The sequence below is a fragment of the Meleagris gallopavo genome, chromosome 2 (genome assembly GCF_000146605.3).
Source record: "Meleagris gallopavo isolate NT-WF06-2002-E0010 breed Aviagen turkey brand Nicholas breeding stock chromosome 2, Turkey_5.1, whole genome shotgun sequence".
Taxonomy (NCBI): domain Eukaryota; kingdom Metazoa; phylum Chordata; class Aves; order Galliformes; family Phasianidae; genus Meleagris; species Meleagris gallopavo.
Genome location: NC_015012.2, coordinates 101,707,822 through 101,734,728, shown reverse-complemented (window position 1 = coordinate 101,734,728; position 26,907 = coordinate 101,707,822).

Below are 26,907 nucleotides of genomic sequence, written 5' to 3'. Positions count from 1 at the left end.
TCTGGAAAGCTGTGGTAAGGTCCCAGATCACTTCCTGGAAGGGGTACTCCGTCCCTCTGATCATCCTCATAGCATTCCTTTGACTCACTCCAACTAGTCAATGTACTCCCTAAGTTGGGGGTCCCAAAACTGAATGTACTACTGCAGGTGGAGTGTCACAAGAGTGGAATAGAGGGCGACAATCACATCCCTAGACCTGTGGTCACACTTCCTTTGGTTTTGGCCAGGTTAGAATTGAGTTATGAAACACACTGCCTGCTCATATTCACTTTCTCAAGGCCCAGGTCCTTCTCTATAGGGCTGTCTCAAGTAGCAAATAAAGCTTTTCAGGAACGTTTACAGAACCTGCAGCATGAACATGTCCTTGAAGAAAGTGTTAAGCACTGCACAGATGAAGAACTTCAAAAGGATCTCCAGTCTGAGCAGTCCGTAAATGTTGTCACAAGAAAACAGAGAAGTTGTCTGCAAAATGTACCAGGCATATCTGATAAAAGCCTAGGATACAACTTGTAAAGTCAAAAGAAATTAAACTGAATGCTTTTTCTCACTAAGGTCCAGATACATCAGCCCAGTGAACTTCTAGGCAAAAGGTGAACTTTCAGAAAGAAAAGTATTTCAGAAGCATGTAGTAATCAGACATTGTAGTTAAAAATATCATGTTGACTACGGCTTTATATGTTCACTATCACTCATGAGAGTCACAACTGACCATATATAGCTCAGATCAACAGAGTCAATTCCTTGCTGACATCCAGAGTGAAATGAGACTAGTCATAAACTGATCATTTGCTATGTGAGCAGATCACCATTTGTTTCCTAATGAGTTTTTGTATTCCAAGCAGAGACAAGCCTCCTGACTGGCAAATTTCACCGTACATAAATACTAGCTAAAATACTACCTGCTGAAAAAGCCGAACGTTACATGGTTGCCTGTAGTCTATTCAACTGTCAAGGAGCAACAGGATGACTAGAGGCAATCTGTATTACTTGAGAGACAATACAATTATGGCAAACGGTTTTTCTTTTCAGAGAGAAAATATATGCTCATTCATACACATTAGAAGTCTTTCATTTTGTAGGTAAAGGTAAATAATGCACATTCTGATATCTACGTATTTCTTAAAGAGTTTTCTTGCCATATATTAAAAAGAAAGTGACGTCTGACTTTTTTCTTTCCGGTAAGCAATTAGCAAATAAGTTCATGTTTGCCTTGAAGTGATCAGTGTTCAGAAGATTGCTAAGATGGCTCTTTAATAGGCAGCTGGTTGGCTGTAGGTCATTTGAATGGCCTGTTCTCACTGAAAGATGACCAACTAACTTTATTATTCTTGTTAATTGAGTTGCTGCTTGCCTGCAAGAGCATTTCAGGTGGTAAAACTGGTAACTTCATTTAGCAAAGAGGAAATGAATATAAATTAACTGAGAAAGTATCACGTTTCATACACTGGCAACAGAAACCTGACTGCAATAAAATATATATCGGGAGGTATTTTCAGTAGTTAGGAAAATATATGTTCTACACTTGCAGATGGTAGTGCACTTCAATAGTCAAGCTTTTCCACTTCATGAATATATTATATTGTATATTAACTAAAGTCATCTAATATTTTTGATGAAAAATAAGAGAGATTGAAAATATATTCAACAAACACTTATTTCAGTTTTTTATTAAACTCATTTTTATAATATTCACCCTGTTTTTCTGCAGTTATTCTTCATAAATTTTTAAGTTATCCTATTTTACTGACATTAAGCGTACAAGGGAAGAGTCATAGTTTTGAATATTTTTGCTGGAAATGCCCAGGCTGTCACCTGAAAAGCAAAGAACAATAAAACAGTAACACTCACTAGTAAAAGCAGCGTCTCAAATATTAGAGATTGTTAAATTAAGAAAATGTTGAATGAAATGAAGTTTTTAAAGAAATCACTACAGAATGTAGAATAGAATGTAGTGAAAGAAAGCAATATCTGTTCATTAAACGATTACATATGAGGAAAACAAGAAGCATCCTATACATTAAATGACTTAATGACTTTTTTTTTAGTTTGTGTGTAATAACTAGCTACAATAATCATAATTTCCATTTTATAAAGCCTCAGTTCCTTCGTACTTCCAGTGATACCAAAATCTCATTTCTTGGCAGTATAATTTCAAAATATGTTGCTTAAGTTATTCATCAAAGCAATAGATAAAAGTAAATACATGTCTGGAGAAAACAGTCTCCCAGCATCTCCCAACAACCAGTACATAAGACACTGAATCCCTGGCATGCCCTAAAAGTAAAACACAAACATCACTCGACCTGAATAAAACAAATCAGTTCTAAAAATTCTGTCTTCTGCCATCTTTTCTCCATTGATTGAAAACATCTTTCGATTGTCTTTTAGGTACAAAAGTGGGTCATTCTAAAAGGATCTTCACCTTAATTTCTGGCAGGTTTCAGAAGAAAAATGATTAACAGGCTTGATGTGCACAACAGATGCTCAGAGACGTTACAGAACTGCATACCAAAGCGGCATGTGTAAACATGGGAGATAATATAATAATACCATAATCCTACATGGTGTTTTGCATCTGGTCAGTTAATTTCCTTTGTAAAGGATTCTTCTGCCCTAATGCAACTAGAAGTACTCTGTGGAAAGTCCCTATCCCTCTACAATTATCTGAAGGAGCATTTCTCAGCAACCACGTTATTTTTCTTCAATTTTCTAGCACTGAACCTGTGCAGAATGCAGCTAAATGCTACCTGAAAGTCATGATGAGTCTCCAGATTTTGTATGGAAATACAAATTTCTGATCTACAGCATGGATCAGGCTTCATGCTACATGGGGATGATTATACCAGTTCTGGATTTAAACAGATCACAAACACATGGCTATCTCTGTGTGGCATTTCCCAGTGCTCCTCCAGGCTGAGCAGCAGTCAGCCCAGCTGTCCCTGATGTGCCCATTGAAATCCATAGTCTCTAAAGATGACATCAAAACAACTGCAGAGCTCTTGAGGATTAAATCAGGGAGATGTGACCTAGGTCAGGCAGACTTGTTTTTGTTCTGTGTTTGCACAAAAAAGAAGAGGATTGACCTTTGTCTGTCTGGAAGCTTTTTCACTGTGTCAAACTTATACCACTTAATATATGAAGAGAGTTATTGGGCCATGAGTTAATTTCTGCAGATTAAAAATGAAGGTATTCATCAATATGGGTCTCCATGAATCCTTTATCTTTATTTTTACCTTTTAAACATTTAAAATTAGCAATTTTTTCAGATCCTCTTCATAAGGTTTAGATTTTTGATTCTTTACAGGCAATTTGTCACATCCTTGAATTGCTGGGGTGTTAAGATTTCACTGTTGCTCATATGCACTAATCAAAGCAAGTAAGAATGTACTAATTAGTAATTTTACACCCTAACCGGCAGAGGTTGTTTAATCTAACACCAGCCATAGATTTATACAAAGTAGGGCATTTGGAGAAATTTTCTTTTACAAAATACACAGTCAGAATGAATATAAAGTGAAGGACAAAAGGAGAATATGCTCCTTTAATGGTCAACATAGGCCAGTTGATGAAAGGATTCAGTTCTCCCTAACAAGGCTGTATTGTTAGCCTTATTGTCTTCAATAGTTATCTTACTGCAGTGATTGAAAAAAAAATAAGCACAGGATAATTTTAAGTTGTGTAATAGTCTTCTGTGTGACAGAAGAAAAAAAATTGGCTTAAGTATCCTCGTTTGTTTATTTGTTTAATTCCGAATAAATTGAGATATGAAGCGTTAAAAACATCAGTCTTCTTGGAATAAAATATCATGGTCAGAATATTTTTCCAACTGTACTAGAGTCCTCTCATTTTTCATTTTTTCATGATGTGATGAATAACCTCAAACTTGTATCCAAAAACTTTCTGCAGCCTTTTCCTTTTTTTTTTTTTTTTTCTATGTATAGTTAAACTTCTGTGGCGCAAAGTTGCATCACTTTACATTTCTGTTCACTATTTTGTAACTTTTTTTGGTGTTAAAGATATTTTGAAAACCTGTAGGATTGATCAAAAGAAAAAAAAAAAAAACTGGGACAAGAAAGCAATAAGTTATGTTAGAACAAATTGCTTAATAATAGAAGTCTCAGTTGGAAACTATGTAATGTGAAAACAGTCCTTAAAAATAAATATTTAATGAAAAATAGAATAACGTTGTTATTGTCATCTTTCTATAAAAATCATTTAGGTGTTATATTGTCAGATGTTTTTTAATATGTGTAACATTTTTACAAGTAGTTATTTTTTTCAAACCAGTTAAAATCTTTAGCCAGGCTCAATTCTCATTTAAATTTAGAAACTAGTCAACAAATTGCTGAGGGTGTGTAGAATAAAAATGAATGACCCAGTTGCTAGCATTCGTTCTCTCTGAAAAAGATGGGATGCCACTTCATAACCTTTGCATTGTATTACTTTGGAGGCTATGTGTATTTGGGGACTAAGGAACAGGACTAACACCATTTTTCCATTACTGACAAGTATGTTTTGTACTTAGTTACACATGCTATTTGAACAACATAAGAAGTCAGCTGCTTTCCTATGTTGATTTGTATCACGTAGCAGCTGGTACCAGTGTTGTTGATAATGAAATCATAGATCTCCAGGGAATTTTACATGCAAGATTGAGGTCTTAAAGAGCAGCCATACTATACAAAGTGTAGTACTGTGTATGAATGTACTGGTGTGTGAATTCCCATTTACAAACTTTAACATTCATTTTTTAGACAATGTATTTTCCCATATGTTTCAAACAGGTAATAGGAAACAATAAAATAACAACAAAAGGCTGAAATTCCATTAAAAAACTAGTACCTGTGTCCATTTATGGCATTAGATTTTGGAGAGTTTCATACAACAGAGCCTGAAATTGATGCTTGATTTCCAGTATTTGAGGTTAAATTATCCTTCCTTTTGAAAGCATTTCCAGCACTTGAAGTTCTACCTGACAACATGCATAGGCAGGTTAGTATTTAGGCTCAGTAAGATCTAGAAGTAGGCTAAGGGGCAATAATGCAATGCAGCCTCATTTGTGTACAGGAAATTGAAGATAGTAGGTAGTCTGCAAGATTGATACAAAGCACTTGTATCTCCTTCTATATTTCCTTTCTTAAATCTCTGTCCTTCTTCATTGTCTTTCACCTACTTTCTCACTTTTCACTGTAGAAGTCATTAGATTTGTAGCAGCTAGAACTGGTGCTTGCTGTTAAGGAGTGGCTTAATATAAATCAAGTGTAAGAAGTTTTGAAAACATGTCTACTGTAAATATTTTTAATATCAGTGAAAATGCATTAAAGACATGCCCTGAGCCATGTGTCAAAAGGACGAGTTTATCTGGGCCTGCCAGCAATCTTTTTTTTTTTTAAGAAAAAAATAGTTATGAAAACATGACTATTAATCATACCTGCTTGATAAAATGCTGCTGGGAAAAAATGAGTAGCACTGAAAATAAGTGTTAGTGACTAACACTAAAGAAAAAAGATGTGACTTAAATAAAAGATAATTGCAATACTTAAAACTACCAGGCATGATTCCAAAAGACAAATGTTTTAAATAAGGATTGAAGAAATCCTATTGCTGATGAAGTGTGTTATGTTGCTGAATATATTGCAACACAAAGGTAAATGTGCTTAAATCCTTCACTAAGGCAAATTCATTTCTGTAGGTGAATTGAGGTGCTGTTATCCAGCAGACAAGGAAGTAAATGTGCCTTGCAGCCTTAGGACTTCACGAAGTGTTACTGAAATTCTGCATAGCCTCAGAATTTTTCTGTCTGTAAGTGCTTTCTTTTTATACCTTTTGTCTCTTCTCTGGTATGAAGTTACCTCCTCCACTGCATTTGAACTGTGCTTTGAACGGAGGTTCTAAGCACTAATACCATATCCTTAATAACATAGCAAGAACCTTAGAAGATTCAATGTAGAGAACGAGCAAAAGAAATGACAGTAAGGAAGTACTGCAGCATCAAAACATGCTATAAAGATTGGACGTGAAGCAACTACATATGCCAACATATGCAAATGCAGGCTTTCTTACAAGAGAAGTGGGGCTAGGAGTGAAAGCAATAGAAATATAGGCTGACTCTAGAAAGCCGGGTGATACATGATGGTAAATAGGGTTATTCCAGTGATAATCAACCAAACCTGTGCTCATAGGGTAGGTCCAAGGTCACTCCAAGGATACGAGTCAGCAATCCAAGGTGAGGATCAGTGAGGTACCTGGGCAGTGCAGTCTGAGAAGCATGCCTGGCCTAGTCTGGAAAATTGGATTGGCTAACCTATAGGGACGGCAACGAACCAATGTTTCTGTGATTCTGGGAATATGTGACCTCCTTTCTCTGAAACAGAAGAAACGGAAATGCATATGGGACCTGTTGAGTCACGGCCTGAACCACCGATTGATCACCTGAGGCAAGGACTGAGTCAGCCGTGGGAGCACAAGTGAAGGCAGTTCACTGAGTGACCGGAAGGGGTGGAGCCCATTTAAAGACTGACTGCCATTGGGGAAAGGCCTTTTTTCTGGAGATCATTCCTTTTGGAGTTTTTTACTGTAAGCCTAGGATATGGGCGAGCATTTCATTTTTGATTGTCTCTTTCCACCATGATAATCTTTCTAACTAGAAACCTGTAAAATACCATCCTAACCATGCCACTCTTCTAACTGTACATTTGTTGATTGTACAAAATGGAACTAAAAAACTGCAGTGGATAGAAACCTGCTTTAGTAAAAATGCCACTACAATTATTAAAGTCTTAAACATAAAAGATCTGTCCAAAACTAATGTCTTCTGTTTTATTACATTAGTGGAAGATGTTGGTTGTGTGACAGTAGAGGTTGAACCTTCCCACCAATACTCTTTTACATTTTGTTGCTGTGGGATAGAGAAAAGCAGAGAGGCAGTCTGAAAAAATAATATCTGACATGGAGTAGTCTATCACTGAATTTCTCCATGAAGAAAAACTGGAAACCATTGACATGCCTCAACACTTGCTGAACACCTATGGAGGTCAAACAGCAGATGTACACACAGTGGGGCAGTGGGTGGTGTATTTCAGCAGTGGTGACAGTGACATGAAAGACAATCTGTGTTCCGGACAGCCATGCTGTTTTAATAAGCGTGGCATGCAGCACTTGTTCATCACTGGTGAAAATGTACAGCTAATGGTGGTGACTGTGCTGAAAAATAGTGTTTTGTAGCTGCGAGTTTTCTCCATCAAGTAGTTTTATTGTGGTCTTTGTAGCTATTGTATTTTCCACAGAAATAAATAGGAGGTGTTACTTTTGGAGCTAGCCATTAGGTATTTTAAATACCTAATGATTCATAGGGCTTTCAGTCTTTCATTGCTTTATATCCAAATAGAAACTGTAATCTTACTACATTTCAGTTCACAATTCAGTTCTCTACATTTGAGAACACTCTAGATTTTTTTGTAAATTAAGAAAACAAAAAACTATGGATTATTAACTTTTCTATATTGAAATAGAAATTGAAAGTTCCAACAGAAAGCATAATTGAAGGTTCCAACAGAAAGCATTTGAATTAGTAAATAAAAGAGGACAGAGACTATTCTGTTGCTGAAATTAAGCAGCATGCCATGGTTTGTATAAATCACTCTACCATAGGCAATATGGATTCCTCAAACAGACTACAGATACAGAATAATTCCTATGTTTGACTGGGCTTTATTTAAGGAATATTTGTTGGCTGAAATAACCCAAAAGCATGCCAGGAAGGGAGCTAACATTCACATAGTAAGGATAACTGTGTGACAGTGCTTGATCTCATATTTATTTTCTAATAAGCGCATGTACACAGTGTGCATCTTACTTAACGATTAATGGAAAAATTATACTAAAAATTTAGATATAGGTTAGATATCCCTACTCTGTGCTGTGAGAACATCTCCCCTATGAGGATGGGCTGAGAGAGCTGGGGCTGTTCAGCCAGGAGAAGAGAAGGATCCAGGGAGACCTGATAGCAGCCTTTCAGTAGCTAAAGAGAGGTACAAGAAGGAAGGGGGCAGACTCTTTAGTGGGGTCTGTTGTGACAGGACAAGGAGAAATGGTTTCAAACTAGAAGAGGGGAGATTTAGACTGGATATAAGGAAGATGTTTTCAGTATGGGTGGTGAAAAGGTTGCCCAGAGAGGTGGTGGACACCCCATCCCTGGAGACGCCCAAGGTCGGGCTGGATGAGGTTCTGAGCATCTGATGCAACTTAAGTGTCCCTGTTCATTGCAGTGGAGTTGAACTAGATGGCCTTTGAAGGTCCCCTCCAAATCAAATAATTCTATGATTCTACCATTCTATATTTGATATACTTGACATACTTGGATGACAAATACAGATTATTGACTCACATGGGGGCCTAACAACATCTAACGTAATGGTTTATTTTCTCTAAATCACCAAATCTCTCCCAAGTGCATAAAACATAAAGAAATACCATTACCAATCCTGGATAGATCCACAATATTTTAGCACAGAAATCCTCTTCAAGTCTCCCTGGACATGATTTTTTCCACTCTTTATTCAGAGGGGAAAGTGGAGTACATACAGATCATCCAAGAAGTACAAAATATTGGATTCATATTGTTTCAATCTAAATGAAATCAAGATAAAAAATAACTTAAATCTCTGGGGATCTGGATATAGGTCTTTTACCTGAGGCTGCACAAAAGGTCACAATGAAGATGTTTGAGCTGGATTTTTTTTGCTATTAATAAACTTAGAACAAAAGATCACCTTTAATGTAGTTGGGAATGTCAATAAAAAGGGCTTTAGTATGTTTATTAAGCATCTTAACATCTAGATACTCCTTAGATTTTTGTTATGTGGTTTTTGTGAACATATTGTTTCTAGCATTTAGGTTCTAAGTAAATATTTAAAGTTACAATAAAAGATTATTTCAAATCCAGCTACTTAATAAATAATTGCTCCAATCTCTTTCAACAAGATTGTACCCTTACATACTTTAGAAGTTGACTAGCTGCACTGTTACTGTTTTACTCTTTAAAAGTACTGGCCCAAAGGTGTAGCTCTGAGTTTTCTAAGGAGAGAAATTAACACACCTAGTTACATAACAGGACATGTAAAAATATTTTAAGAGGTGCCTGAACTTATGGGAAGTGTTTATCCAGCAGCTACAGAAGCCACTACTGATCTTCTTCCCATTTGTTAAAAATACTTTTGTTTCAACTCCTGTAGTTTTTCTACTGAATGGCTTTTCTTGTTTCATTTTTGTTTTAATTATGTTCATATTTTTTAGCACAGCTTTGTTCTACCTATGCAACCAGATAGGTCTCCTGAATTAAATCACATTGATATTTTTCTCCTCATGCGAACTACTCTACTTACCTTAGCAGAGTGAAAAGATAGACTTATAAAATCATAGAATTCTTTTCCTATCATAAAATGTACTTTACTGTGCATGCATACATACATATATGTATTATATGTGTACAAAATACAGAAATGCATAAAATAAAATGTATGTGTTTAATCTACATACACACATATACAGTTGTATAGTTATTCCAAGTACATATATTACTTTTTGTACATAGGACAAGAACAGCCCTAAAAATCTAAAAGTGTTGTAACGTGAGAAGGCCTTTCTTTCCATTTTATAAACAGGTAACCAGGGCTAGATCCTTAAAGATATTTAGATATTGCTGAGTACACACAAAAAAATGTAATTTTTTTTTTTTTATCTCTTGCCTTACCAAACAAAGCCAAGCTGGGTATCTTGTCCTGACCTTGAAGACTAAGGAGGTTCCTTGTGCCTGTCAAATGGAAACCCTCTTCAAACAAAGTGACGCACCTAAATCTCATCAGTGATATGTTATTGCAAAACACAGAGATGAAGGCTGCTTGCAGGTCACACTGTCTGATGATTGAATGGGCTCGCCATCCCATAATGTCTCAGCTCCAAACTTAATGTATATTAATGTCCTCATGCATCCAAATATAGATAAAGTAAGTGAACTGTTCAGTGCAGAGTTCTCTCTTTATCTGCTTCTTTTGATTGACTTAGGTCAACCAAGATCTTCTGCCCTAATTTGGACAGTCTATACATTTCTGATTTCACATTTCTTCTCTTATTGGAGGAAAGACTGAGAGAATGGAAATCTCTCACAATGGAAACAATCCTTACTTTTATCTATTTGATCAGGTCTGCATCTTCAACAGAAGCAAGAAAAAAATGTCTTGCAATATCAAAACATAGAAGTAAGAAGAAAAATCAGTTTTGCAGTTCAGAAACCTCTTCCAGTGTTTCAGTGATCCCCATCACTTCCCTCTTCTTGGTTCAGTGTTATGACAAGGAGCATCTAAAGAAATTCAGCATCTTCGCAGAAGGTAGTTAACTGTGAGTAGTGAGCAGGATCTAAGAATAAAAATGAATGTTTACAAGGAGAAGTCAATTCTCCGAGAGTCCTACAAAAGATGTAGAGTAAGAGTATTGGTCACCAGGGAAGTAGGGGAAGTAAATGCATTAGAAGGGAGGACTGTCTGCAAGAAAGGGGAACAAAGCATTCTTGCACTCCTGAACGCTCCAGGCACACATTCTGCACACCCACAGTAAAATCTCTGTATTTTATCTTAAGCTGCTACAACTACATTAACCCCATTGAAATACTGTTGCTATCTCCAGTACTTACTAGTTACCATCTTGAAGCTTTTCTAAATCCCCATCCATCCCAGGCACCTCTGGAGATGCTGCTGGATATCTGTCAGGATGCTCAAGGACATTTGAGATGGCACTAAACTCCTTTCTTTAGGCACCAAATTATTCCTTATGTTACTGATAATGATGTCAACAAGAAGTAGTTCAGTAGTTGAAGGTAAGCAGAACAAACAGCATAATGGGATTTTTGCATTTTGGCTATAAAGTGCCAAGATTAGTAGAACTAGAATGATATTGAATAATATTCTACTTTACCTGCAATAGAATGAGCATCTAAAGGTTTTTAAAGCATGTTGGCACAGATGCAGTTAAGTGCTTTCAATCCTTCTAGTATCACCTAATTTTTTCAAGTCCATCAGAAATCACTGGGCCAGCTTGGTGCTAGATTATCTATTTGTCCCATTTTGTGTAGTTCAGATATCTGTGCTTTATGGTCTGCTGTGTCAGAATACATTACATAAAACTAAATTCATGCTTGTTATCTGTCATAGGTATCTCAGGCTCCTAAATTGCCTGAAAGAGGACTGCCATTGCCCTAGCTTCTCTCTGTAGAGAGCAGACCAGGATGTCTGATGTACAGATAGTGGCACTGAATATCTATGACCCGAATCAGCTAAAGTTGGTGCATCCATGCTTGACTGTTACTAATCTATAAGAGCAATATAAATTTCAACATACTTAAGGCAACAGAATGGTAATTTGTTAAGTCAGCACATAAGGCTACTAATCCACTTCTGACTTTATTTCTTCCTGAAGAAACTCAAATTCATACACAGGCACTTTATTTTTATTTTCATTTGGTGAGAAATTATGATGGAAGAGCCATTTTTACAGCAGATTATCAATGTTAGTATTTTTGTCTGTTATTGGACAAATCTACAAAGACTCTGGGGTATTTTAAAATAATCACCAGAGGTAAGGCCTAGAGATTTGTAGTAAGCAGTAGTGGATTCTCTTCTAAGCTCTCCTGAGACTTTATCTTTAAAAAGCATACTCCAGATGTTTTTATTAATGAATCCAAGGTTGGAACATTTGAAATAAGTGCAGAATAATAGTGTTTCGTATGAAATATTCTGTGACCTACTTTGTCAGTTCTCCCTGGTTATGATGTAGGAAATTGAAAAATATATAATAGTAACAGTAATATTTATAGTGATTTAGACTTCCTATCTAAATAAATTTATTTTTCTCTATCCTTGTAGCAGAAAACTGCATATCATGGTTGAAATAGTGTATGAATGAACATACGTTACACTGTGTTAAGATGAGCTGCACTTAAGGAGGTTGTATCTTTTTCATTTAAGAGTGTTCATGGTATGTGCAAAGTGTTCTCAGAGAGGTGCGATACCCTGATGGCCTGAGGACTATATGTTACAGATGTCAACTTTGTTCTTGCCTCTGACATTGTCTTTCTGTATGTTCAGGACAAATCATCACATAAAAAATCCACAAAGGCAAGCATTTTTTAGGTTGTCAAGAGCTGAATTGCTTCTCCAGATATTCATCATAAATAGATTTTTAATTTATATTTTATATAGAGAAAGATGTGCTGAATATTTTCTAGGCTATCTATGAAATAGACAGGGGAAATATAATGTGAAATAGTAATGAATGCAGATGGTGATTCAAAAGAGGATTCATTGCGTGAACTACTCAGCTACAATAAAAGGTGACAAAATTGTAAAATCAATGATTCTGTACCACAGAGTATTCAAAATAACTTACAGCAACTCCACAGGGATGAAGACATTTATATGAATTTAGAAGAATAGCAATGTGACAAAATATTAATGGAAACAACCACTAAAAGAGAAAAAACTAAGATGTCTGTGGGGTCTAGAATTTCTTTAACTGGGGCGTATGATGGGAGACATAGACATACATATATATGCTTATAGAAATTCATCTGCCCAGTGTTCCACTATTCAGTCTTTCTGACTCACTCACTGTATGAGTCCTGACCAAAAGTTCACCCCAGCCCATGGAAGGAGGGCCATGATGGTGAGACAGAATTGGTCAAGTAACAATCCCTTTCTCTTAAGCCCAGGAATCTTGCATTTCTGTATAGTGTGGCTTCTGCTTTAATATTACAAGCCAAAAAAATATCTGGGGAACCTCCAAATCATACAGATACTTTTTATGGTATTTCCTAGATTTTTATGTTAGACTATCCTCCACCAGCACCTTCTAGCATAGCTCTTGCAATGCAATTTGTAGAAGAAATACTGCTTAGACATTTAGAGCCAGTTGCACAACAAGCTTGTGCTCTTAGAAGATGGCTTATTTCTTAAGCTGATGATTCCCCCATATTCCTCTTCTCTCCCATTTGGTTTGTAAATAAGAAAAATAATGAAAACAGAAACTGCCATGATTAAATTTAATTATCCTCTCCACTGCTGTGCAAGAACAAAACAATATAATTTTTCCTTTTTCAAGATCTGTGTTGGCTTGAAATCTATTTACACCCCTTTTAATGTCTTTGGAATGATGTGAAACGATACTGGCAAAATTAAAAATTAGAAAAAATTGAAAGGGTTATGAAGTTAATTATAGCCCTGAGCCAGGGACCCAAATGCTGGGTTACATTGCTGCACCTTTGCCTTCCCAAGTGAGCTCAGAGACAGACCAGCACTGTGCTAGCTGTGATGAACAGCAACTACATGCTCTTCAGAAAAATAATGGAATGAAGAGGCAAATTAGGAGTCTAACTGTGGTTAGCATAATAATATGTCTTTCTTTGATGAAAATTGTAGAGAATAAAAGGAACTTTATGCAACATATGTAAAAGTAAATGTGGCGATAACTTGTATTTGGGCCATGAGGACCTGAACTGGGTTTAAATGTCAGTCAGCAGAAGTACAGCAAAACCTCTTGGCAATTTTATATCAGGGAAGGCTTCCTAGGTAAAAATAAAGAAACTTGTGGGTGAATAGCAACTGGAACAAAGTCTTAGGAGAACAACTGAGTTATCCATGATGCCTCTGAAAAAAAGACAAGATAGTTTCCTAGTGGATGTATCTTAGCTGACACAAATTTACACATCCAAGGGTAATCAGAATATAATTACTTTCATTTGTAGGAGATCACATAATGTGATCTAATTAACTTATTTATTCTTATACTACTTTTTCCAGCCGGGCAAACAAGACATGTAGGTGAGAGGAAGAAAAGAGCTAGATTAAGCCTTTATTTTTTATTTATTTTTAATATTTTAATTTTTTTTTTAACGTCAGCTGCCATAACAGGTCTCTTGAACAACTATTATTTACTACAGCTTAAAAATTTTAATATGTTTTTCTGAATAAATGTTGCATTAGCCATTATCAAGTACTTTATTTTTTTTCCAAACAAATTGTGGAATAACAGTAAAACCCTTGAACTCCACAGGAGCCAAATGACTTCAGAATAATTTATATCTCACAGAAATCAGATTTATGTATCTAGGTTGAGTTAAAATGAAGCTTTTGAATAGTTAGTCTAAGATAGACTTTATTTTGCTCAAAAAGAGAGAATATTTTCTACGTATTTTTGTCTTAAAAACAAACAAACAAACAAACAAACAAAACATTCAAAAGTGACCCATTATACCAGCTCTGAAGAAACTGAAATACAAAAATAATTAATTGAATGAAATGCTCTTTCAATAAATATAGTGTATTTTTATTGTTCTTCTAATTGACTAAGATAAATACAGACACTGAGACATTGATTTTTATATATTCTTAAATGTTATTTCCCAAAATTATTCACTGAGGTATTATTTACTATTCATTTGGATCTGCTTGTAAGATCCACTTCTTCCACGATTGCATCAGAAATAAGATAAAGAATTCTTGTTTCCTGAGAGGTATAGAAAAAGCTATATAAGGAGAACAACTTTTGATTCAGCTGTACTGTGCACATACCTTTTTCTTTGCTTGTTTTAGAGCAGTCAATAGGAAATCAATAAGAATTTAGAGTTCTAAATAGAAGTTAAAAGCCCAGAGATAATTTCTTGAATTTTGGCCAAAAGAATTAAATGGCTTGTCAAATATTGGCAGGAGAGTAAGAACTAGACCCGGATCCTCTGGTACCTTCCACTTTACTGCACATATCCGCCTATCTGTTTCCAGATGTTTTTTACATGATACATGTCATCCCTAGCAAAATGTGTTTTGATTCTCTACTCCAATTCATGCAGTGGTGAGCGGCATGTGTTTTGGATTAAGATCTTCTCTGGCACTGGTAGCAACCACAGATATTTGTGTTTAGTGTCAAAACTTACAAATATTAATTGTTTGATCATCCTCAGGAACTGGCTAACGGTGCTCTAACTATACATCCATTAGAAATACGTGGACTATATTTAAATTAATTAATAGCTCTCACATAGGGTGAACTTAGAAAGGTGGCCAACTGAGGGGAAGATAAGTCCCTAGAGATGTTTTGTTGTTGTTGTTGTTGTTTTGTTTTGTTTTGTTTTTTTGTTTGTTTTTTGTTTTCCTGATAATTTCATAGCAGTTAACATTGGTGAGTTGACTGCCAGAGTGAGTGGGCTGCAATATTTGAATTATTTCATATACAAAAAAATTAACTGTCACACAGGTCACATGAAAGCTTGATATCAAAGGTGCTGAATTTAGGAGGATGATTATGAAAAATTTCTTCTTACAAAAAGTGGTAAGGTATTGGCACAAACTGTTCAGGGACATGGTGGAGTCGTCGTTCCAAGATGTATTCAAAGTGGAGATGTGGCACTGAGAGACATGACTAGTGGGCATGGTGGAGGGGGGTTGGAGATGTGTGTGGTGATCTTAGTAGTCTTTTCTAACCTTAGTGATTCAATGATTCTGTGATGTCCACTTGCTAGCATCTTATTCTTTTGGAATGTATTAATTTTCACTTTCATTGCTTTCTTATCTGAAGTTCTCCTTTCAGACAGTGTTTTAGACCCGTGTCATAGCAGGTCTTGACCCAGAGCATGAAATTTGGGTAGGAAAGAGATAAAATGGGAAGAGAGAGAGAGATGCAAGGTCCAGGCTAGGCTGTGTCTGCTTCTTCTCATGTCTCTGGTAGTGTTCCTGATTCATACCTCTAATTCATGCCTTATGTTCCTGATTCGTGCCTCTTCTAAACTGTCTCAGAAAGCATTCCTAATGCAGCTCAAATAATGTATGTGAAAGGAAGAGAAACCAAACATCTGGAATCTGAAGAACTCCCCAAGATTCTGGACTCTTCAAGTGCTCCCTACCCCACACCCCAGATTTTGAGTGGAAAAGAAGAATTCTGCATTTTCCATTTTATTTTTCTTTGGAAACATCTATTTCTCCAAACAACATTTATTTGTTAAATTATTTGGAAGTCTGCTCTTTAGCCAAGGTGTAATCTATGAGATTGTTGCTTTGACAGCTGGCTTTTTGGTATTTATGCACTGTCATGCTCTCCAATCTCAAGTGTAGTTTTACTCCCCGATTCAACTACTGAAACTTTTAAAATGGGATGGAATCATAGAATCACTCAGGTTGGAAAAGACCTTAAACATCATCAAGTCCAAACACAACCTAACCATACTACCCTAACTCTAACAACCTTCTGCTAAATCACATCCCCTCATCCTGTCACCAGTGAGAAGAGACCAGCTGTCTCTACTCTTGCTGTAAGCACCTTTCAGATATTGGAAGAGAGCAATAAGGTCTCCCTTCAGCCTCTCTTTCCCCAGACTGAACATCCCCAGTTCCTTCGTGCCTCCTCATAGAGCATATTCTCCAAGCCCTTCACAAGCCTAGTTGCCCTTCTTTGGACCTGGCTCCATCACCTCAACATCCTTTCTGTACTGAGGTGCCCAAAACTGAACACAGGACTTGAGGTGAGGCCTCATCAACACTGAGTACAGGGGCAGGATTATTTCTCTAGTCCAGCTCACCACACCATTCCTGATACAAGCCAGGATGCCAGTGGTCTTCTTGGCCACCTGAGCACACTGCTGCCTCATATTCAGCTGACTGTCCATCAGTACACCAAGGTCCCTTTCCATCGGGCAGCTTTCCAGCCACTCCTTCCCAAGCCTGTAGGGTTGCCTGGGGTTGTTGTGACCAAAATGCAGGACCCAACATTTGGCCCTATTGAAGCTCATGCAGTTTGCCTTGGCCCATTGATCCAGTCTATCCAGATCCCTCTGTAGTGCCCTTCTCCCCTCAGGCAGATCAACACTCCCTCCCAAGTTGGTGCCATCTGCAAACTTACCAAGGGTGCACTCAATCCCCTCATCAAGGTCGTTAACAAAGATGGTAAATAGAAGCGGCCCCAGTACTGAGCCCTGGGGGACACTGCTCGTGAATGGCAGCCAACTGGATTTAACTCCATTGCCCACAACTCTCTGGGCCCACCATCTAGCCAGTGTTTCACCCAGCAGAGCTTATGCCCATCAACCGTGGGCAGCCACCTTCTCCATGATGATGTCGTGCGGGGCAGTGTCAAAGGCTTTACTGAAGTCTAGGTAGACCATATCAACATCCTTACCTTCATACGCAAATCAGGTCACCTTGTCATAGAATGAAATCAAGTTTGTCAGACAGGAACTACTGTTTGTAAACCCATGCTTACTGGGCCTGATATCCTGGTTGGCCTTTAATTGGTCCATGATGACTCCTGAGATAATCCGTTCCATAACCTTCCCGGGCACCGAGGCAAGACTGATTGGTCTGTAGCTACCAGGATCATCTTTCTGGTCCTTTCTGAAGATGGGCATCACATTTGCCAGTCTCACGATAACGAATAAATAATGCACATCATCCTACTTGGTATGAGATTGCAGAAAATCATGGCTTTGTACTAAAATACAGAAAAGTTTTGGGCTTCGACCTCTTCTTCACTGATATTATGATTAGTGAAATCCTCTTGAATAGTCCACACTACAGAAATTCATATACATTTTCACAAAGCAGCACTGCCAAACCGTTAGTATTCTTTCTACTAAGAACAAGAACTAAGTAGGAAAATTCCAGGATCAAAATAAAGAGTATTTAATATGAGTTTGGGTAATGTTTTACATTAGAATCCCCAAGATATTAATTAAGGAATTGGCTTAGGGATTTATTTTCATCATATTTACATTTATTTCTTGCATACCTTTAAGATGTTCATGTTTGAACAGCTGTTGTTTAACAAGCTGCTCAGAGAGATTGTGGATGCCCTGTCCCTGGAGGTGTTCAAAGCCAGGTTGGTGGGGCCCTGGGCAACCTGGTCCAGTATTAAATGGGGAGGTTGGTGGCCTTGTCTGTGGCAGGGGGGCTGGGGATTCATGATCCTTCAGGTCCCTTCCAACCTGGCCCATTCTGTGATTCTCTGATTCTGTGATTTGAGTTCATATTGTCTGATTTGGGACTTATTACATGGGTATTAGGGATATATGCCATTAAATTTGTATCAGATCTATTTTTATTCTTAATGATCCTTAATTTTCTCCTTAACAAAAATGAAAAATCTTAGTTTTAGTTAAAAAAAAAAAATTAATAGAAGTAAAAAAAATCATCTGGTAGTATATTTTCTATCTGATTTCGTAGTTAGTGAGGTGGTAAAACTATGGTAAGGTGTGATATGCTATATTATCTATATATATTTAAAATACATTTTTGATTTTAGCATAAAGAACATAATTTGCATTTTTAATTTTAAATTATTTAAGATTTGTTTTCCCAGCTACAAAAATTTTTAATCTTTGCAGGAACAAAAGAAAATTGCTTATTAATCTTGATAGCTTAATTATAGTTGTTGACCTACTTGTTTGGCTTATGAAATAACAGTGAGCTTTATTTATTGAGACTGCTTGTATAATTACTGGGAAACAGGTGATTGAATAAACAGAAAAAATAAATAGAATAATAATAATTTTAAAATGATATGATTAATCTCTGCCAAAAAGGCAGCATCAGAATTCGAAAACCTTTTTAAAAGATCTTTTACTATGCAGTTTCTTAGGTGTATTATTTGTTGTTGTATTTCTTAAATAAAAGAGCCAATATTCATAATTGTTTTTTGTAGCAGTATGAAATGTTCTTTTTCCCTCTGAATTGCTGTAAGTACTGATTTTGTTACTTAGTGGACCCCACACATTGCTGAATACCCATTTATCTTATCACATTAGTTATGCTTTTTGTTCTTTTTCACTTTGCTTATTGTCTATTTTGGCCACTGTTCTGGGAAATATTCAAGCTTATGAGGTTCCACTGGGATCGTGCCTGCACTTATGTACTTCATTGAATCATGCTGCTTTCCAGAATTAGGTTCTTTCTGCACTGCCAATAGAATATCTTAAGGTATAATGGATTGGAGAGAGGACAAACAGAAGTGGAAGGGAAGTGATCTCTCAGCTCATATAAGCATGTCAAATATCTGGAAACGACTGTGAGAAAAAAAGATTGGACAAAACAGCAGCAATGATTGGACAAAACAGAGACAATGTGAAGCCAAAGTGAAGAACCTGAAGAAGTCAGTAATAGCTCAAATCAAGATTTCTAGTTATTTATGCGCTTGAAAAAGCTGTTACTTGAATAGATTTAAGAAGAAATTATTTAAGAAGGAAAGAAAGAAAAAGGAGATGTAACAATAGTGTTTTCAAATTTTTGTTGCTGCTTCTCCACATTTGAAACGTCTCAGGAATCAATTTATCTAAGTCATAGGAGTCCATCAGAACTTACTGAAAAGTCAGAGCTCATTTTATGTAAAAAAGAGATGAACAGTCCTTGGAACAAAATTATTGTAAGACAGATGTCTGTAGAAAAGCTTTTCATCAAGGTTAGTTAGGTGAAGAAAATCCCATGAAATCTTTGTTTGGATGAAAAAAAATAAGTGCTTTTCTTTCAAACATTCAGTGAGGTTTTTAACCTTTTCTGACTACAGGCTTTACTCAAAACAAAAAAAAAGAGTGAAAAATTAGTCTCCATGTGCCAACCAATCTGTATTGAGCAACCTCATGTCCTATCATAAATGAGTATTCAAAATATATATATATGTTAAAGAAATTATATTATTAAAAAAAAAGCTCATTTTTAAATTCTGCAGAAACCTGGATACCAAATCCAAACCATTGTTCTCATCCACTCAAATGTTATTTTAATAGAAATTTGATTTTTTTCCTAGAAAACCTATTAATTTCAGTAACAACTACATAAGATAAATAGAAATGATAAATTATTACATTAACAGAACTATATTATTTGCTTAGTTATACTATATTATATTTTATAGTGCTTTTTTCAGTGTGTTTTATACATTCAATAAACTTGTTATCTTAATACACAGAAAGATACTGAATAACAAATCTCATAACATTTGAATCTTTTAAAATATGTTTTACAATTTTACAGGAAATTTAAAAGAACTTTTTAAAATATACAACAATAACTATCCTAGAATGGTTTATGCAGATCCTAACTTTTTTTTTTTATTTATTTATTTAGTAGTGCTTTAGATGGTTGAATGAAGACTGTGATGATAAACTAATTTAAATATTCCCTATTTTCACTAGTCTTTCTGAATGTTAGTCTGGAAGAATCTCCTTGAACCTGGAACAGATTGCTGCTAAAATTACAGTGTGTTGCTTTGTAAGGGAAGATTTACTTGCATAAATCACATTAAAACGGTATCTATTTCAAATGACATAATGCCCTTGGACATCAGAAAGTTCATTTCCATTGTTTGAACTGAGGATCAAAGATGAATCTGAAACTACCTGGAAGAATGATGATTCAAGTCATCCAATATGAATTTGTTTACCAGATTTGATGAAGCTTATGTGAATTGAAATTGCTAGAATTTCGTTCCTGGTTCCATGTGCTCATCTGCAGCTTTTGCCCAAAACATTCAAGAAGGTTTAACTCCATGACTAAATAATTGTTTGGTAAAGTAGTTTAATAAGAAGCAACAGTGGATTCACTTTTTGGGCTGGGAAATGCATATTAATATATGGGATGGTTTAATAAATTTTCAAGTTCAGACTCAAAGTTGTTTTCAATGTTGTCATTTTCTTCTGCTTTGATTTTAGATCTGTTTTTACAAGAGTACTGGGCTCTGAAGCCTACACTCCTATTTGAAGGTTTCAACTTTGTTTACTGATTAACAATGCCAGTTGCTGCAGTTGAAATTGTATTCAGTTTAATTAGCCTTCTTCACTCACTGCACAAATGAAATATAAGTTTATTTAGTGCGACAGTGTGTGTACAGTACCAACGAGTTGACTTTTGCTCTTTAATACATAACATCAAGTTGTTATGTTTGGTGATTCACTTGCATCAATAATTGAAAAGATCAGTCTCATCTGGACTTGAGAGTCTTGCCATACTTGCTAATGATATGCATGATTGGTAACCTCTAAGAATATATCATATATATATATATATATATATATATATATATATATATATATATAAAAGAAAAAATTACATTCTGTGGATTAATATAAACTGTAATGATAGCATTTTAAAACAATGCTTCTTAATCTATTGCAATTTAATTACTGTTATCACCCTTTGGCAATAGGACTGGACTTTTTTTCTTCTAGTCATTCCTAATAATGAGAATCTCTGATGTTGTTTTCCATTCTAAAAATAAGACACAGTGATGAAAAGGTGATTGTTTAATCTTGGATTAATATTAAAACATTTCCTATGGAATGAGGACCATAATTTAACATAATCTGATTTATAAAAATAATAATAAAAAAACAACAATAGTTCCATTATTTTAATAACAGATACTCCAGAATGTACAAATTATTCTGAACATTATTTTTATTATCATGTATTATAGTATCTGCACTGTAGCTTGTTGGTTTTCCTTGTTAATTTTGAATTTGGCTGCAGAGAGCGTTGAGATACTGTGCCTAATATCTGTGGAAGTAGACCTGGCAGAATGCAGTCATCTGATGCTTTTGTTAAAATAACTATTAAGTTTCTTAGCAGTCAGTTGTACTCCCATGCTATGGAACGCAAGGAGGCAAAAACCAAGGATAGATGTCATTCCTAGTGGGGGAGATTTCAGCTGTGATGAACCATGTGTATCACTTGCCCTGCAAAGACAGAGAGCTCCAATGAGAATGGGTGTGAGCATCCCCCTGTACCTGACTACAGAAAGCAGAAAAGTTCTGTCTTCTTGGGAGCAGAGCAGGACATTGCTAAGCAGAGGATTTGTTTGCATCCATGAAGGCATACAGCTGCTAACAATATAGACATTTTCTATTTCCACTAAAGGATTTGCAAAATTTGATGCAAACTGCAGAAGAAGCAAAAATTGCTGGACTGGGAGGAAGACTGGCAGAAAAGATCCACGCTGAAAATCTTCAATTAGTACAGAAGACAGAGTTTCAATTAATTTATTTTTTCAATGACAACTGAGTTTTCACTATTTCAAAAATTACTATATTGTAGCTCTAGAAAATTAAAACCTTTGGGATTTGATCTGTTTATTTAAGGAAAAGATACAGGCAGTTCCATTCAAACCTCTTGACAGTTTTGGGTCTGTCACATGCTGCTTGAGAGAGTGTGTGCTCACTGATGAACGACCTTGTGGCTGTCCTCAGCCAGCTGGAACCATGCTTCCTCATCCATGGCATGTAGCAGAGTGTGCACCACAGCTGTTTCCATCAGCAATCCCTTTCAGAAAGCTGTTTGCAATTAATTGTACCTTTTTCTTTTTTATTTTTTTTTATTTTGTCTGTATTTATGGGCTTTAAGGAGAAGAAAAGCTGCAGTAGAGTGTCAGAAAGAAAGAGAATCTGGGGATTTATGTTAATGTTCACAGGTTGTGCAGTTGTGCAAATTCCTTCAATACTGCAAAATGGAGAGAAGATAGGCAGGACCAAGATCAATGTCATAAGCCAATATTCAGTAGAATTTCCAGGCCTGATTAGTATATATTCTTTTAAATAATATTGCTTAAGTATCATTAATTGTTAATGCCAGTTTTCCCTATAAGAACAGCTAGGTATTGAAGTACATGTTGGAGCTATACTTACTTTTAATATACCTGAAAAATGCTTTCCAGAATGAGAAAAGCTGCTCACTGCTTCTGGGTATTGTCTGTATCCAGCTGCTTGTACCTGCATGCATTCATGCTGTAAGTCTAACCACTGACACAACTTCGGAATTCCGCTGTTTATTTTGTTTTTGGGATTCCATGCGGTTGCATTTTATTTGCTTCACAATGTAATGAAGAGGTAGCAGTGTTTGCCCACTGATTTGGTCATTCATCTCATCTATGGGAAACCTAACTTCAAATCCTTTTCACCAGCTGGATTAGACCTGGACTTGAGTATTCCATCTTCCAGCACCATAATCTGCTCTCTCTGTGGTAAGCTGTGTCTGTTTAATATCCCTTTTCTAGCTGCTTCATCGTGTGTAAGTAATGAGATATGCAACAAAATTTGGAATTACCTTTACCACACTGTTCATGAATGCTCTAGTGTTCTATTTTTTCTGTTTATTTCTCTTTTGTCTGTTCAGTGAATGCCTAATTACAGTGTATGGAGCCACAGGTTCACTGGGACAGATACTGACCCCAGCTGCGGAGTAACCTATGGACAATTTATAAGAAAGATACTAAAAACCTCTGAGATATGAGGATGGAATTTCAATTCAGCTTGCACCCTACCACTCTCAGAACAAAATAAAAAGTAAGGTTTAAGGCTTATGTGTCCTTCATCTCTGTTACTTCTTAGAGAAAGGATGATTAGTATAAATGCTAGGAGAAGATTAATGGCTGTAAATACAAGTGGAGATAGGTACCTAAAGCTCTCCACTCTCTGTGAGTGAATTTAGACACTTAATTTGGGACTGTGTACTCTGGTAATGGCAGAGTGCTTAAATACCACTCATTAGAATTCTGATCCAGAGCACTCTCGTACACTGAGCCCCAAGAACTCTTGCTGAGACTAATTTAGTGTAACTTTTATTTTTATGGTCAAGAGAGGACATCTTTTGAGCTCACTTACTCTTTTGTACTCTGCAAGCCAGAACAAACACTGCAGACTTAAAATAGAACAAATTCAGCCTTTGCATGAGGCTGTTGAGAAGTCTGATGCATTAATTGCAAACAGGAAGATATCATTTCTTTTAAATATGCAATTTTGTTTAAAATATTTTGGTGATTATATTGGAGAAGATGTAAAAAAATAGCAATGACAACAGTAATATCATTTGATAAATCAAAGCTTCTCCTCATCTGTTATACTAGTTCTGGACACATTATCTGAAAGAGATAAGACAGGGAAAGATTCAGGCAATACTAAACAAAAATAGTTTTTGATCCATCTCTTATCTGGAGGGAAAAAAAAAAGAAAAAAGAAATGACACATTTGAGTTAGAGTTAAATAAGACAGACCATACAAAACTGTGAAAGATACAGAGGTTGAAGCACTATCTGTTCACTCTTCACTTGTTTTCCAAGCCCAGGCTGAGTGATTAAAAAAAAAAAAAAAACTTTAAGGGAGAAACCTTTTCACACAGCTAGTAGGATAATCCATAACTGTACAACACCAGTAGGACCAAAAGAAAAACAGGCAAGTAATGAAGGATTAAGAAAATCCATGGGTAGTACATCACAGTTATGACAAATAATATGCAAAAAAAGTGCAAAGTAAAGCCAATGAACACTGCTGGTCCTTTGTTTAAACCTAATGGTGGCTAAAAGGGACGAAGGATTGAGACTCATTGCATGCAGGTTCCTTCATAATTGATCTCTGCAGCACATAATACCAGTCATTTCTAACCACAGCATGGAAATTTCCTTTTTCACAAGATCTATTTGCCTGTGGCAAGCTATCTGACAAATTCAGCTATGTTAACAAACTGCCTTGCTGAGCCTGTAACTGGTACCTGTTTAGGAAAACCTACGGGCAACAGAGCATGTGTAAAATTGTGCTTATATAGATTTCCCACCACATTCCCATGATTCCCTGGAATGATATACATTGTATAAAACGCTGAACAAATATAGTTGCTGCACTGCTGCTCTATAGAGCTGTCATGGCATATGGGCTTACAAACCTGAGAGCAGAATGTCTTCTCAGAAACATTTAAGCCTTCTAAGCAAATCCTCCTTGAGTGAATTCACTCTAGGCATTGTTCCACAACTACTGATGAATAAAGACGGCTTTTCCATTGAAATGCAGAACTGGAAGGAGTTGAAAGAGGCATCTTATCTTCTCACCTTCCACCTCTAATCCTGGCAATGGGACAACGTCCATCCATACTTAACAGTACTTTAACAGCTCTGGTGATGATTTTGAAAGGATGACTAGCTTACCGATTCTACTAGTTAGCCATTGTTAGAGTAAAAATGATTTTATTAATATTTGATCCATATTTTAGTTACAATAAGGTTATTACTTGTCATGGTTTTGTGATTTTTGGTTTTCAGTATTCCACATCGTAACATCATGTAGTGCACTGGGAGTTAAAGTGTTAATGCTCCAATTCCAGGTACCTATCCCTGTACATTGTGGAAGTCATGGGGTCTGGCCCTTCCTGGTTGCACAGTCTCTTACTGCCTTGCAGGTGCTGGAGGGTGCTTTCCTAGCCGTACCAAACTTCAGGTTTGACTAGGTCTCAGGAACTCTCTCTCTCTCCTATTTTATTTTTTAGTCTGATATCATAGTCAGTAAAATAAATTTCGTCCATAGATTGTTGCCATTGTTTTTTTTTTTCTTCCTTGAGCCCAGCTCCCATCTCCCTGTCCCTTTTCCCTTTTCTTTCCCATTTTGAGGGGCTTAGGGGGCCCAGGAGGCTATTGCCCCCCTGTCACGGGCGTAGATTGATCTAGTTAACTCCATGACATTACTGCATGCTGTGGATACCAACAACCGTTGACCACTGTCCTGTTTTATGGCAAACTCTTACGTATGGCTGAACCCAAGCAGAAATTAATTAAGAGAAGTCCCTTGGCTTGGCTTACAGAGAAAACAGACCAAAAGATCACAACAGTCCCTTCTGAATTTATGATCTATAAATGCGTGAATCACACATCTCTCCTGAGCAAAAATATCAAGTCATTCTGCTTTTTGCTTGGAGACAAACACTGCAGTTCTTCATTTGACAAAAATATCCCATTCTCCTCTGCACTTACGCATTCTGGGAGCATCCCATTATATTTGCAGAAAATTGCAAATTTGTTTTCAGTATGAATGACAAGTAATAAAATTAAACTGTATTGTACTGTACTGGGTCACACACAGGAGACAGAGTTTGTTTATTATGAGTTCCTCTGTTTTTTCCTTTCTTAGCAGATAGCTCATTATTTCCTACAAGATCAGATATTTGAAATCTATAGAGTTGGCTACAATTGTATTCTGTTTACCATTCTGCACATCAATCCCTTTTCTCCTTTTCCCAATATATAATTACATTTTTTATAGATGCTCTGCTATGTTTTAAAAGGCATGCCTTTTTGTTTAGCATACGAGACTCTTAGAAGCAAAGTGGGGCACTTTGATGCTCATTTGAATACCAATACTCAGAATGAGTGAGGTTTTGTTGTTATAGAGGGTTTTTTTCTGGTTTTGTTTTTGTTTTTTTTCCTAGTTTTGTTCTTACAAATCTAGGAATAAATGGAAAGACTGGAATAAAAGTGCTACTGCCACTTCTATGGGTCCTCTGAAACCTGATACATCCCAAAAAGCATGGCATGGACCTAGTATCATATTTTTTGTTCTCTAGGTGTTTTGTAATGAGATTGTCTTAAATAAAAATAATGCAGTCACTATTATAGTTCAAAGGGTCTGTTAAAACAGAAACAACAAGCAGCTTCCTTTCTGAGATACACAGACACGTCATAGTCCCATAAGGACTGTGACACAGAGGTTTGTACTCTGAATGATCTCCTTTCCTTTTCTTTTTCTTTCTTTTCCTTTTTCTCTGGAAACTGAAAAGAAAATAGAATAATACTTATCCTGGGTTCTTTCTGGAGATTTGAATTCTCTTTAGAGACAAGAACAGAAAATAGCATTTCAGTGGATAGAGCTAACACAACAGAATTAATAAATGTTAAGTTAATGTGAATTATACTCTTGATGATCTGACAGGGTGAACAAAAATCCCATATCTGTATGTAACAATAAATGACAGGAAAACGGAGTAACAAAAAATCTTTTCCATCTTTTTTTTCTTTTTGTTATTATGTGTTTCATAAAGCAGAGCTATACAGAAAATTAAATAAAAATTAAAT